This window comes from Haliotis rubra, unplaced genomic scaffold, assembly GCF_003918875.1.
Source record: "Haliotis rubra isolate DU_JTF1 unplaced genomic scaffold, ASM391887v1 Scf454, whole genome shotgun sequence".
Taxonomy (NCBI): Eukaryota; Metazoa; Mollusca; class Gastropoda; order Lepetellida; family Haliotidae; genus Haliotis; species Haliotis rubra.
Window position 1 is genome coordinate 100,786 of NW_025767140.1, and position 14,041 is coordinate 114,826.

General features: G+C 39.0%; 1 protein-coding gene across 1 annotated transcript in view; it reads left to right on the forward strand.

The window, feature by feature from the left end:
* Nucleotides 1–439: 439 nt before the first annotated feature.
* The window catches only part of LOC124290004, a 40,818-nt gene continuing 27,216 nt past the window's right edge, over nt 440–14,041 (forward strand). The window contains exon 1 of the mRNA XM_046726681.1: nt 440–1,138. The gene's annotated coding sequence lies outside the window, so the exon portion shown is untranslated. The remainder of the gene's footprint in view (nt 1,139–14,041) is intronic.

A 14,041-nucleotide genomic window follows, 5' to 3' on the forward strand; every position in this document is an offset into this window, starting at 1 on the left:
ATTATATCTGCAGTATATGTGAATCCACGCCACACACTTACTGAGAACATATAAGGCAGGGTGGTACAACTTACGAATGAGCAGAAGTCCTAACAAGACCTGTAGATGGGATTGAGGTACTAGAGCAAACTTTATGTCAATGAATGATGAGATGAATTGATAAGACTTATGTCCCAATATGCATTCATAACCAGCTGCCCACAAATGGGATCAGAAAATTCATTCTGCTGAATTATTTAACTGCAATAATCGTTATCCTTAACCAAATTCACACAGTGTTGTGTTCATTTCCACCTGATCAAAACACTCAGCGTGTATTTCAATGTTGTGATCATTTCCACCTGATCAAAACACTCAGCGAGTATTTCAGTGTTGTGTTCATTTCCACCTGATCAAAACACTCAGATCAAAAAAACACTCAGCGTGTATTTCAGTGTTGTGTTCATTTCCACCTGATCAAAACACTCAGCGTGTATTTCAATGTTGTGTTCATTTCCACCTGATCAAAACACTCAGCGTGTATTTCAATGTTGTGATCATTTCCACCTGATCAAAACACTCAGCGTGTATTTCAATGTTGTGATCATTTCCACCTGATCAAAACACTCAGCGTGTATTTCAATGTTGTGTTCATTTCCACCTGATCAAAACACTCAGCGTGTATTTCAATGTTGTGTTCATTTCCACTTGATCAAAACACTCAGCGTGTATTTCAAGGTATGTGTGTATGATTCGGTGTTGTTTTCACTACAGATTGTTTCATTGTTTTAGCGCCGTTTATAACCAAGCCATCTGTCGGCGGCCTATTCATAATTGAACCCGGGACAGAGAATCCAGAAATGTCAGGCATGTCTGTACTTATATCGACACATGTTTAATTAACTTACTTTATTTTTCATCCTTCACTGAGCTACACATGGTATTCATTGTTATCTAGTATTTTATATTTCAGGGCATATTCTTTTCAGACAATCCGTGTAAGTGGTATTCAGCATGCTTTCCATTTCTGTTTAATGCATCAATGAATTTATCATTGTGTTGTCGGATTCGACCACGTGGTACCATCGGGGATAGAAATGCAGCTGGCGTCAACATCAGACATAACGTGGACGAGAGGAGGTCGCAGACTAAGCCGAGGGTGAGTTTACGTAAATAATTATTTTAAAGCATAGTATATTAATAAAATTTGATAACATCAAGCATACATTGTTTGATTGATGAGTCTCGTCACAGCATCAACAGGACAGCGATGCTGTTTGTTCCATACATAGAACACTGATTTTCCCCTTAGAATTGAATAGTGGCGATGGGGTAGCGTAGTGGTTCATGCGTTCGCTCGTCACGCCGAAGATACTTTCACCAGGTGGGTACAATGTGTGAAGCCCATTTCTGGTGTCCAAGCCGTCATATAGCTGGAATGTTGCTAAAAGCGGCGTAAAAGCTTATTCACTCACTAGAACTGAATCGTTGCTTACTGAATTATCAACGTTTACCATATGCAAGGGATTGATGCACGGTTGTCTGTATTAAGTGAAAACATCAAGCCACTAGATTATATTATATTTTGGTGAGACAGTACTCAATGTTGTTAGCGTATTTGCACCGGTCTTATATAATGTATGGCTATGAGTACCGATAGTCGAAGATCGATGACTCAGGATATGCGTGATTTCAAATAGAGAAATATATACTGAACAAAAAAGAAACTTTACATTTGGAGAAATGAAGTATATTTTGATAGGGATAGTACAAGGTAGTTAACATGTGCGGATTATTGCCAAGTCTATCCAAACGCATCTGCCCGTTTCAACTGTGGTGAACCACGCGAGGTGCAGCACTCTCTTTTGTGAAAACGCAGCCCTGCGGGATTATGTGACCAAAATGGCATGTGTCTAACCATCAACACGTGCGCTGAATTTGTTGGTGATTAGAAACACACATGTTAACAATGCCAAGACCACGTCAAACCGCTAGCGCGTTGCCCATATTCTTGCCCGAAGTCCTTATGTTGTGCCAATTCTGGCACAGATAAATTGTAATAAACGTCTATGCAGGGCACAAATGCATCTGCGCTGGAACCAGAGAAAATGGAATAGGGTTGTGTTTAACCACGAATCACGTTTTGCCTACTGAAGAGTCGGGCGGATTTCGTGAAGGTAGCCTGATGGTTTGGGGAGTTATCTGCAGGAACGTGCTTTCAAATCTTCTCGTAATTTGTGCGATGATCAATGCAGCGACTTATCGTGATCAGGTCCTTGATGTCGTGCATGGCTGCTGATGGTTCAGGTCTAGGTCTTGGTGTGACGTCACATCCCGCGCCCCAGAGTTTGGGAGATCTGCAACGGTGCTCCTCCAGCTGTTGCACACGGACCCTTAGATTTACTGTCTGACGACTACAGACCAGGGCTCGTACAACTACTGCAAACAGATAATGAACGTACCCAAGGGTCGCTCACGTGAGTGATTGGTGATTCGCGGCTGACTTGTTTTCTATATTAAAATATGTTTTTTACACTTTCCTGCTTAGCAATGAGCGCTTGCATTACCGAGCGAGAGTTTGCAAACATATTTACAGGCAAACACAAACACGAGGACATATGGTGCATGTCGATTTGAGAAAAACATTGGAAATCATTGGAAATCATGAGTAATATATAATCCTCCCTCGCTTATCCGTACACTTGTATTTTTCAGACAATCTCCGGAGAAACTGTTTTTTGATATCTGAATTCCTTGTTAAATGATTAGATTTACCTGCCCTACCCAAATTCTACCGGACATTGGTGAAATGAGTGACAGAAGTCTGATTAATGACGGATAGGCCGATTAATGAATACTGTACAGCGACGTGATGTGACAACCCGCCTGAATATGCGAGTTAGAGAGGTCCAGAGAGGAGGAAAGATGTTTCTTCTACATCATGCTTCCTCCACTACAATGACATGACACACAATGACATTGGATACGGTGCACCACCCGACAACCGTTTAATAGCAATAACAACACACATATTAATACAAATAAATATTATTCATGCGTGCAGCATTTGTACCAATGAATGTTACATATTATTTATGTACATATCACACATTACATGTATTAAGGAACCAACGTAAAATACCAACCATAGATTTATACATTTTATTTTGCTTAAACAGGCAGTGAACCTCCATTATCATATAAACCAGATAATCACTGCGACAAGATCACAACTTCGGCGACAAGCCATCCACATCGGCGGCAAGCCCTCACCTGGCAAGCCATCACCTGGCAACGAGCCGGCCATTTTTACAGTCCAACGAACTTGTTCACATGTCCCCCGCTTGAGTCCATACATGACTGTTTACAATCTAAACGGTATTTGGAGCATGGGATATATCATTGTAACACACTTGTACCCCGGTCTGGTTATTCACTCTAGAGGCACAAGAAGAAGCACCATTATTATATTTATGTCAGTAATTTTCGGTCCAGTAATACAGAGACCGACGGTGAAGGGTTATTCGAATGGGGACAATACTTAATAGTTTCACAATGGAAGGATACGGTTGGCACATTGTGCTATGTAGAGTTGTGTCCCATCTCTCACCTTGCCCTTTGCTTACTTTTCCCCAAGATTAGCATAACTGTGATCCATTTTTGTCAGTGCCACAGTCGTACTGTTCGTTCCCAATCATGGCTTCCTGTAACATGACATTGGCATGAAAGTATAAATACTGTTGGAAAAAAGTTGTACTATCCATTTTCGTTTCAAATCCCTCTGTCATTTCTGAAGGACAAGCGCGAACTTTTAAATACCGTTGTTGGGCTTGTTTTCAGTTTCCTGTGTGTCATTACTACGTACACTTCACCCGTCATGCTGACCCAGATACCACATGTGTTGAGGGACATGACATCGCCCCGTGAGGCAGCCCACGAACACCCACAGTCGTCAGTGTCACAATAATAACCAACAATATTGTAGATATCGATGACGTCGTAGCTACGTTCATTGAGTTATTCACTGTAGGTCTTCTACACTCCTTACAAAACAGCAGTGGCCTTTGTAGTGTATGCAAGTCCTTGAGAGAGTCCCATTTCTGGTGTCCCCCGCCGTGATGTTGCTGGAATATTGCTAAAAGCGGCGTAAAACCAAACTCAGTCAGTCAGTCCTTGAGAGAGTGTCAAATATTGCTTGTCGTCGCAGTTCTTGACGTAATGGTTTGGCTAAACTCTGAAGTCAGTGGAAACTCTGGTGGAGGTCTGCAGCGATTCTCACGTGCAAATCGATTGTCGAACCTGGGTATAGAGGCGAAAGACTAATCGAACTTAACAGATAGTCAGTTCTGAAATCTCAGTCCGTTACATCACCGACCTGTCAGGAGGAGTGAGGGGTCGGACGACAACGACTCCTAACTAACCGCTTTACATTCATGTACTGGCACACATACATTCAAAGATAAACGCAACACCAAGTTCTATACTCACATAGGTTTGCTCTGTCTCACCCCATCTCTCTAAATAACACTTTAACACAATACAGGATAGGCTCGTACCATAAAAGGGAAACTGAGTGACGTGGATTGGCTTCCTAGAATGTAGAGTCGCACTACTCGCTGATTTGTTTAATGTTTTAATGTCAGCTTAATGTGTTCTCTCTTTCACAACTAATGTGTTCGGTCTCTACCTTCTGTAGCCTACAGCCAAACGCCATTCTCTCGAAACTTTCTGTCTCCACAACCTGCCTAGCCGTTATCACTCATGAGCAAAACTGCAAATCTAAATACGGAATCTGATGTAATCCTCTCATGGTTTAGGAATGCATTTTTACCTGATAACATCCTCCGCATGTGGACAACAGCTGCCCACAGCTTGGATAAGTTAAACTTGAGATCAGGTCAAATATGTCAAAAGTTAAACACAATGTATACCATCGAAGCCAAATAGGATCGGTAATTTCTGATAAGAAATGATAACCACTTTCAAACTAAGAGAAAACCGTGGATACTGTGTATTATTATCTTATGCCAAAGAATAAGATAATGGTCCTATGTAACCACTAAGCATACACATCATACATATATGAGATGACAACACAACACTAAATTAAAGTCAATCTTGAATGTGAAAATGCCATTGATGTGGCCAAATATGGCATCACCATTCACAAAAAGTTCACACATCGTTGGTCAGTCATATAGAATAAACTTGCTCTGGTCATCTGGAAAAGTCGTTTTCCGATTGGTTCTGGGTTTGCACCAAACGCTGTTCACTGTGTGCGAGGCCACAACAAAGTCAATGTCTGAACACAGAGCCTGGTCGTATCGCACAGCATAGTTCTTGGCTTCGTCATCAAAGTGAACAGAAATGTTCTGCACACTGTGTGAGTGATCACTGGTGTTTCGCTGAGGATGTACCTTGATGCGTGCGCAACTTGTAGGCGGGGGAACACATGACAGTAGAGGTCTGCAGTGTTGAACGACAATGATGAGCCTCCATGGGCGTTGCGTTGCTCAGTGCCCCAAACTTGTGCGACAGCGTTCGTCAGTAACAGCAATTGTGTAGCCAGAGGATCGATGTGGCGTGGACCAGACGACAGAGGGGGAGGAACTTAAGTGGTCTCCCATAATCAATGTCCAACACTTCAAACGAGTGGTAAACCACTGCGAATTTAGTTAGTGGTATAACTGGAATTGGACACGACATTAATACATGTTGAAATACGATACCCTTAACTTCAGCCTGTGTACAAATCACAGTTGGCAGTAACATCACTCTTGACTGATGTCTGCGTGCAGAATGACAACTTGAGTTGAATAACGCTTTTCCGGTACCTATACAACAGGTCATTAATAAGTACGAATACAACGGCGTATAAACAATAGACTGTTTCTATAATCGTATAATAGTATATGAGCTTACAATATTCAGTAAGTGCTTTGCAGTTTAGAACACAAAATATGAACAACATAGATAAATATGTGGACTGAGAGTATACATTGAAACACGGATAAGAATCTTTGAGTATTAAGATATGACTGACCATTCTCTTTGTGATTCGGTAATTATGAAGGAGGGAAAAGCATGATGATATTTAATGTTAAATTATTTAACAAAGTATTATTATAGCTTTGAAACGTGGGGTATTTATCGGATATGATCACCTTTCAAATTCTAAACCATTGTGTAGTCTCAAATGGTCGATGTGCTCAACTGACAAGCGTTTATATCGCTGACAAATGACTGGTCGTTAATAGGTTGTTGAACTCCATCACGGTATGAAATATGATGTGTAGAAAATATCACCAGGGACAAAGGAAATGCCACGTATGTGTGCACGTGCCAGATGGCCAAGACTGAGAGGATAAGGTAGCTTTGACATGATAAGCAGGATGCTGCCTGCGATATGGATTATGTCAGAGGTAACGGGAAAGCTGCTCCACAATGGTGGAGGACCATAAATCACCTGTCATAGTAGGAAGAAATGATTTTAACCAAATGATATAAATCTTTCAAATTGTGTTGGGTGTAAATTTGAAAATCTGGAGAATAAAAAGGTAAGTAGTTAGAAAGAAATTCCTGTTGAATATGAAAATTGGTCAGAGGATCCTTAGAATTGTGAGACAATATTCTCACCACAAACAGGATTGATGGAAGGGAATACATCCAACTACCATCAATTATAAATTATTATACACTTTTTCATAAGTCAACACTTCTTTCGAAAAACAACTTGAAATCTTTTGTCCTTTTCGAATGATCACTTTATAATCAAGTAAGAAATGTGGACCTTTTAAAGTATAACTTCGAGTTTTGAAGAGTAAAAGATTAGGTGGGTATAATTTTGAAGTTGTTGTCTTTTTCTCAAAGTTATGAATTCTCATGTCTATGTCGAGATCTGCAGGTCAAAGATAATGGCACATTTGTTGCTGGTGGACAGTTGTTCGGGGAGTTGAATAATGTTTAAGAGGTAGAGATTAGCGGGGAGCATACTGCCTTGCCGAACACCTTTGTACAGTGGGAACCATGAGGATACTTTGTTATTAACAAATACACAACTATAAATGTTGTCAAATATGGTCCATAGTCTGTCAGGGATTCCTATATAATGCAGTTTGTACATCAGACCGGTGTGCCAAACTGTGTCGAAAGCTTTTGAGCTATCTGAGAAAACAACGTATATGGAATCAGATCTCTCTATGTAGTGGCTTACAATTTCTTGCACGATGAACGATGTGTCACAAGAGGACAATCCCTTCATAAAGCCGCATTGTTGATTGGATGGGAACATCCTTCTGTGAGCTGGGGTGTCCTTTTGCTGATGACCATTTAAACAACTTTGTAGATCACTGGCAGTAGAGTAACGCCGCGATACGGGGTCTGTTTCCTTCTTTATATATTGGCACGATCACGCCTTTCTTCTATTGTAGGGGGATGTGTCCGGTGTCCAGTATGAGACAAGTTAATATAGTAGTTTGTTAATGTGCGGAATTAGTGTCTAATGTCTTTACTGATATTATCTTGTGAGATATCGATACGTGACGTAAATAAATACAACACCCCATGGAAGTCGTATGGACAGATCAAACTTGATGCTGGAAGACCCAAACTCGTCGAAGGAGACTCCTGGTTTCTAAAATGCGATAATGAACATAAGAAGAAACTTGAAATCAAATCATATATTATCACTATTCGTATGAAAGGTTTCCATGCATTGGGAAACATAGTACCTGCGAGACTGCATTCATATGGTGTCTTCTCCTGCAAGTTGAAACCCACTCTCGGATAGCGAAACCCTCTGTAATGGTCTGCGAAACATGTACAACGTCCCTTATGGACAGCGCGACCCGCAACCTTCCCTTTGAAGTAATAGATATATATGCCACACATTGTGGTCAGTAACCCGGAAACGTATTCTTCAAGTAGTACTATGCAACGTGACACACACCATCGCAGCATTTGGTCATTATCATTATCAACCAACACGTGACTGTATGTAGTCGAAATATTCTGAATATGCACATCAAGACATTTGACAACACATTTCAACATATATGCACGATTCTATTTCCTTGTAACCTTGTGGCCATGATAAATCATCTATAGCATGCATCGATATGAGCAAGACTCCATGCATATAGCATCATGTAGTCATAATCATGAAACAAAACACATGCACAAATCAATGTTAGAGTGGACATGGGTTAGCTGGCCTATGTTTGTGGTTGACAGACCTTTTAAGCCATGAAGCGTGGCCAGGAACTTTCAGTCCTTTAAGATTGACAACTGCGTCATTTGCACATACATGGTGGGAATTTATTGGAATCGTCATATTGCCAGTGTGCTTGGAGTAATCTCCTGTGGGGACAGAAATAAAACTGAGAGTGAAACTCACACGAACCTGATGATCTATATTTTGCAATGGGAATCGATCTCTTGTCGTGTCATTGTCTGAATTCGGCCCGCATTTGGGGTATGGCAAGTATGACAGAATATCTGTGATATGTTTGCCCGGTCGATACTGCATTGAAAAACCTAGGTATTTTTTATGTTTTTGATTGGGGAGGAATTGTGACGGTTTTTCGCGAGCGAGCAGACATTTGTTCTGACGTGTAGATTGATTGTTAACCAGCAACAGGTGGTAACAAGATACCATCTGCCCTCTTTGGAACGACTGTTAAACCATTTTGAATAAATAGCCAAGGTATAAGATTGAAAATTCATCACGTATCAAGAAATCTAAGCCTAAAATCATGGGAGACTCAAAATTTGCAAGAACTTGAAAACACTGTTCCAATTATAAATCACCAATTGTGATGGGAAGTACAACTTGTCCTAATACTGGCATTAATAAACAGACATAAGACTAATAAATAGACATAACACTAAGATAGTGGTTTTTAAGAATGGCGGAAAATTATCCAAGTTTGAGAAATGGACATTAAATGACAATTATTTAGAAGTAGCCAAGGGTTATAAATATTTAGGTGTATATTTTTCAAAAACCTTATCATGGAACATACATGTAAATAATGCATCCCTACAGGGTAAGAAAATACTTATGGGAATATTTCATAATTTGAAGAAGGCTGGTGAAGTAAATTATAATACATTCTTTAAAATATTTGACTCCAAAATTAAACCTATTCTTTTATATGGCTCAGAGGTTTGGGGTTTTACACATTTTAATGTTTTAGAAACGGTTCATCTTTATGCATGTAAAAGATTTTTAGGTGTTAAGGTCAGTACTTCTAATTGCATGGTTTATGGAGAATGTGGACGTTACTCTTTATATATTGAAGCATAGAAGCAAATTTTAAGATATTGGATAAGGTTAGTAAATATGCCGCAGTCACGTTATCCCAAACATGTTACAATATAATGTGTATGTATGATAGAAATGGTAAGATAAATTGGGTAAAAAATGTGAGAAATATGCTTGAAACATGTGGATTCGGATATGCTTTTAAACTTGATTGTATTAGCTTCCCAAATGTTTTTATTAAATCTGTAACACAAAGGTTAAAAGATTTGTACTTGCAACTCTGGACTGCCTCGCTAACTCTATCACCCAAAACCTCATTATATAGCACTTTTAAATCAGATCTTATAGCAGAGCATTACCTCCTTGATGTTAACATTAAAACGTTTAGGACAGTAACTGCACGACTATGATGTACATCCCATGAATTAAATATAGAAAAGGGCAGATATCATAATGTTCCACGAGAAAATAGACTGTGTATGTTATGTGATTTAGGGGTAATAGAGGATGAGTATCATTTTATATTAGTCTGTCCGTATTTTTTACAATTTAAGAATGTTATATATACCCCCATTTTACCGCATCAATCACTGTGAATATAAATTAAGGTTATTGTTGAAAGCAACAAATCTACAAATTGTTCAAAATCTATCAATGTACATCTATCATGGGTTCAACAGGAGAAAATTTGTTTTAAATACCATGTGACTGTACACACTTGTATTGTACTATAGGCCTGTGGCCTCTTCAGTACCCTGAATAAAAGAAATTGAATTGAATAATACTGGCATTATATTGTGACATATCCCTTCAAGAGATGACACATCTGACTTTTGAATAGGGATTTCTTTCCATAGGCCTGAATCATTATAAACTTCCAGGCTTAAAACACTAGAACCAGCGCCTGAATCTACAATTGATGAAAGTAACTTTTCTCCCAGACCAACATGAATTCTATGCCTCTGGTCGTTTCAGATGGTATCCCAATTGCGTAGATCGATGTTCATACTGTTGATCCCTGGATTGTTTGGTCTAGACTCGATTACGTACAGACCGCCGCCATATAGCTGGAATATTGCTGAGTGCGGCGTAAAACTAAACTCACTCACTCACTCGTTTTCAGATATAGTCTGTAAAAACTTTACATTTAGGCTGGTTGTAACAAGGAGAATTACTAACTTTCAAATAAGTATGGTCAAAGGTTTGTTCAACACGGTAGGGGAATTTCCTGCGTGGGGTTGACTGTAATTTCTATCTGCTAGTTGGGGTACCTGACTGATACCTAGCCCTGCACACTCGATGAAAATGCCCTATCTTGTGACAAAAATGGCACTGAATACTGCGTGCGGGACAGCAATCAGAATGAACATCTGTACGACTGCCGTCCATGGGCTTTCTTCCTTCCTTGCTTTCTGCAGCCGTCTGAGCCCCAGTGGGCCTGAAATCTCTTGCAGAGTAACCCTCCTGCTTCAGACCAACTCTGCGCCCCATCAAGTATTCGTGAGATCGTACAGGAGTCAATGGCCTTACGGACTGTTCAAAGTCAGAAATACAGGTTCACCAGTTAGACATTATCGTACACCACTTGTGCGATGTATGTACGTTTTCGTGGGTGCTAACAGGGTTCACCTGAATATCAAAAGCTGGCTGAATGATCACACGAAATCCAGGTGATGGATCAGAGTTACTCTTGATCCAATCAGTCAACGTTATTAAAATGTACGTTGTCAACACTGAATAACTGTCCTTTCGCCGTCGAGGGCACACCTGGCAAGAATTAAAATAAATGAGAGTTATCTCCCATAGACTTGTGACTACAGTGTACTTGCAGTCATATGAAACTGTAATTGATCATATTTTGAATCAAGAAAATATTAGCTTTGAGATTGGAATTGATGTTAACACATAGTTAGTGACTTTTCAGTGCTGAACACAAGCTAAAGTATGTTCCTACTTTGTGGTGAATCGTAAATGGTTCTTCTTTGGTCTTTGAAAACCATAAGATGATATTTTGGATGCTTTGATGTCACAAGAGTCATCGCCTACTAATGTCATTATGTAGCTATCGACAATCAAATTACTTTATGTTTTCATGGCTTCAGCAATAAAAAAATATTTGGTGTTAAGTGGCTTTCTTTAATACCTATGATACATATTCAAACTAATTACAAATGGCAAAATTATTTTCCAAATGAAGATATTATTGGACTATATTGTATTTAAAGATCACATATACTCTAGGGGGGTACAAATACATAAATCACTAACTGGCATCGCTATAAATGAAACCCCGACATTAAAACTACTCACTTCGGTCTTTAATTAACTTAAATCGACCTTTTTTGACAACAGTGCACAATTCTCACCGCGAACGAAATTGCAACCAATCAGAGCGGGGCGTCTCTGTGACGTCATATGAGGAATAGATAGGAGGGCCGATGCAGAATTCATCTACATTTCAGGGGGTAAATTATCTTGTCTACAGGTTTGTATAAACCTGAAATCGTGACAACTGTTGTGGAAAATGAAAGCTATATGTTCTCACAATATACTGTCATTTAATTTTGTCTCCTGCTTTGCCTAGTTTCCGAGTTACAACTTGTTTTCATAGACGATTCTGTCAAAATCGCTTGGTGTCGTTGGGCCTTATTTGTATAATGATTGATCCAAATCGATCCAATTTCTGTGTTTTTTTACCTCGATATTTAATCATGTCATGTAAAAATCTGTTTGTATTCTCAAAACAGTCTCGGCCCATAACTTTTCACATGCAATACAGCAATTAATACTCCCTTGTTGTAACCCGTGTTAGGTGGTATAAACCTACACATGTTATTTGTCATCATTCACTTGATGGTCAGTTAATGAATTTATAACAGGTATAATTAGTGGTAACACACTTAGATTACCCGACAAAGGTTCCCATTTGGCATTTCTTGTGTCTGGAGTAAATATTCAACATTATAAACATCGATCAAAGGATTAACTGATAACACGCTGATTGATTAATTACTGTTATCTTACTCAGCGGATTTGTCAAAAGGTAATGTTTATGTATGTAGATTTATTAATCTATACTGAATACACTCTGTCGTGTCGATGTCTGCGTAAAAACAACGTTCTTCTTTCAAAGGATTAACCGCCAATACATTGATTGATTGCACATTATTGGCTAACTAAATTACTGTTTTTAAAGAAAGGCGGACATTATGCAATTAGTTGCCAGGTGTGCTATCTTGGGTGACCAGTGAGACTATACACCAATGTGAAATACCTGAAAAGATTTTTCGTATAATAAACTGTTAAAAGACACATCACTTGGAACAGCTGCAGATGAATGGCATATCACTCGTTTTTGTGGATATTGATGGATACATTCCTCGAACAAGGTAATAGCCTGATATTGTTCCTATAACTTTAATCTGCTTTAATTTTAATATTTGCATTTCTTTTTATTAATTTGTCGTAGCATTCAACAGAATCATTGTTTTCGCCGTGAAGTGTAATGAGACAGACAACATACACTATATGGGGTGTGTGTGCGAATTATGATTCACATTGGCAAACTATAAAATGTCTAGATATTACAGTTCTGTTATAAATTCACTATAAGTATCAGCAGATCGTCTGCTTTTTATTTAGTTTCAAAATGCATACAAGTATGATAATAAACTAATTAGGATTATAAGACCAAATATAAAGACGCACATTGACTAGTATCTACATACTGGTGAGTGGACATTAACCATGTGAATGTAGCAAGAAATTTATCGCGCAGTATTGTGACTTCGACCCCCACCTCGCTTCCGTGAAAGAAATCGTTATGTTATAAGTTGTGTCATGCAAAATCCTTTTGGTTATGATTCAAATACACATTTAACTACGAGTGGAAAGTAGTTTTGGTTTTCTAACTTGATAAAAACAAACCATAATCTCATTAATTCTAACAGACTTTAGCCCGTCACTTTACGATTTTCAAAAATGGCGGCGCCCTGTCGCCAACATCCGCCAGTCTGAGGATAAATGCTATTTAAGTTTGTTTTCACCGAGTTACAAACTCAACACTACTTTCTACTGGTAGAAAAATATGTATTTGATTGGTGGCCAATAGGATTTTGCATGATATAGCGTATAACATAACAATTTCTCTCGTGGCAGCGAGGTGGGTGTCAATATAATACTACTTACAATATTATTGTTACTTCGACCACAACCTCACTTCCGAGGAAGAAATCGTTATGTTAAAAGTTGTGTCATGGAAAATCTTTATAGTCATCAATCATATACATATTTTACTACAACTAGTAATTAGTTTTGATTCTTTAACTTCCGTGAAGCGATCTGAACACAAGTAAAATATCGTTTCAGGCTTCCACAACGCTCGCTTTGCACTCACAAACATAACCCATTTAGTACGAACTGCGGGGTCCTGTGGAAATCTGTGCATGGTGACACCATCGCCCGACCCCTAGGAGCAATTGACGACAAAGCAACGATTCGGCATGTCGTCGTTGATATCGAGAAATCATCAAAATGATGAGCGTGCTACACACTTTCTATACAACTAACTGAAAATCGTTCCTCATATGACGTCACTGCAGTGCTCTGGCGACAGAGTTACGTAACCTGTCTGTGGTTTCGTTGGCGGGCGAGAGTGAAGCAGGCGACCTTTTGGCAACTTTTAATCGCTCGGTATTAATTAACCACAATTTTTTTAAGAATGAATTTGGTGTTCCTCATAAGTCTAACCACAAATCTTTCATATGTAATAGTTAACAGAGTACAAAAAACCAAAGT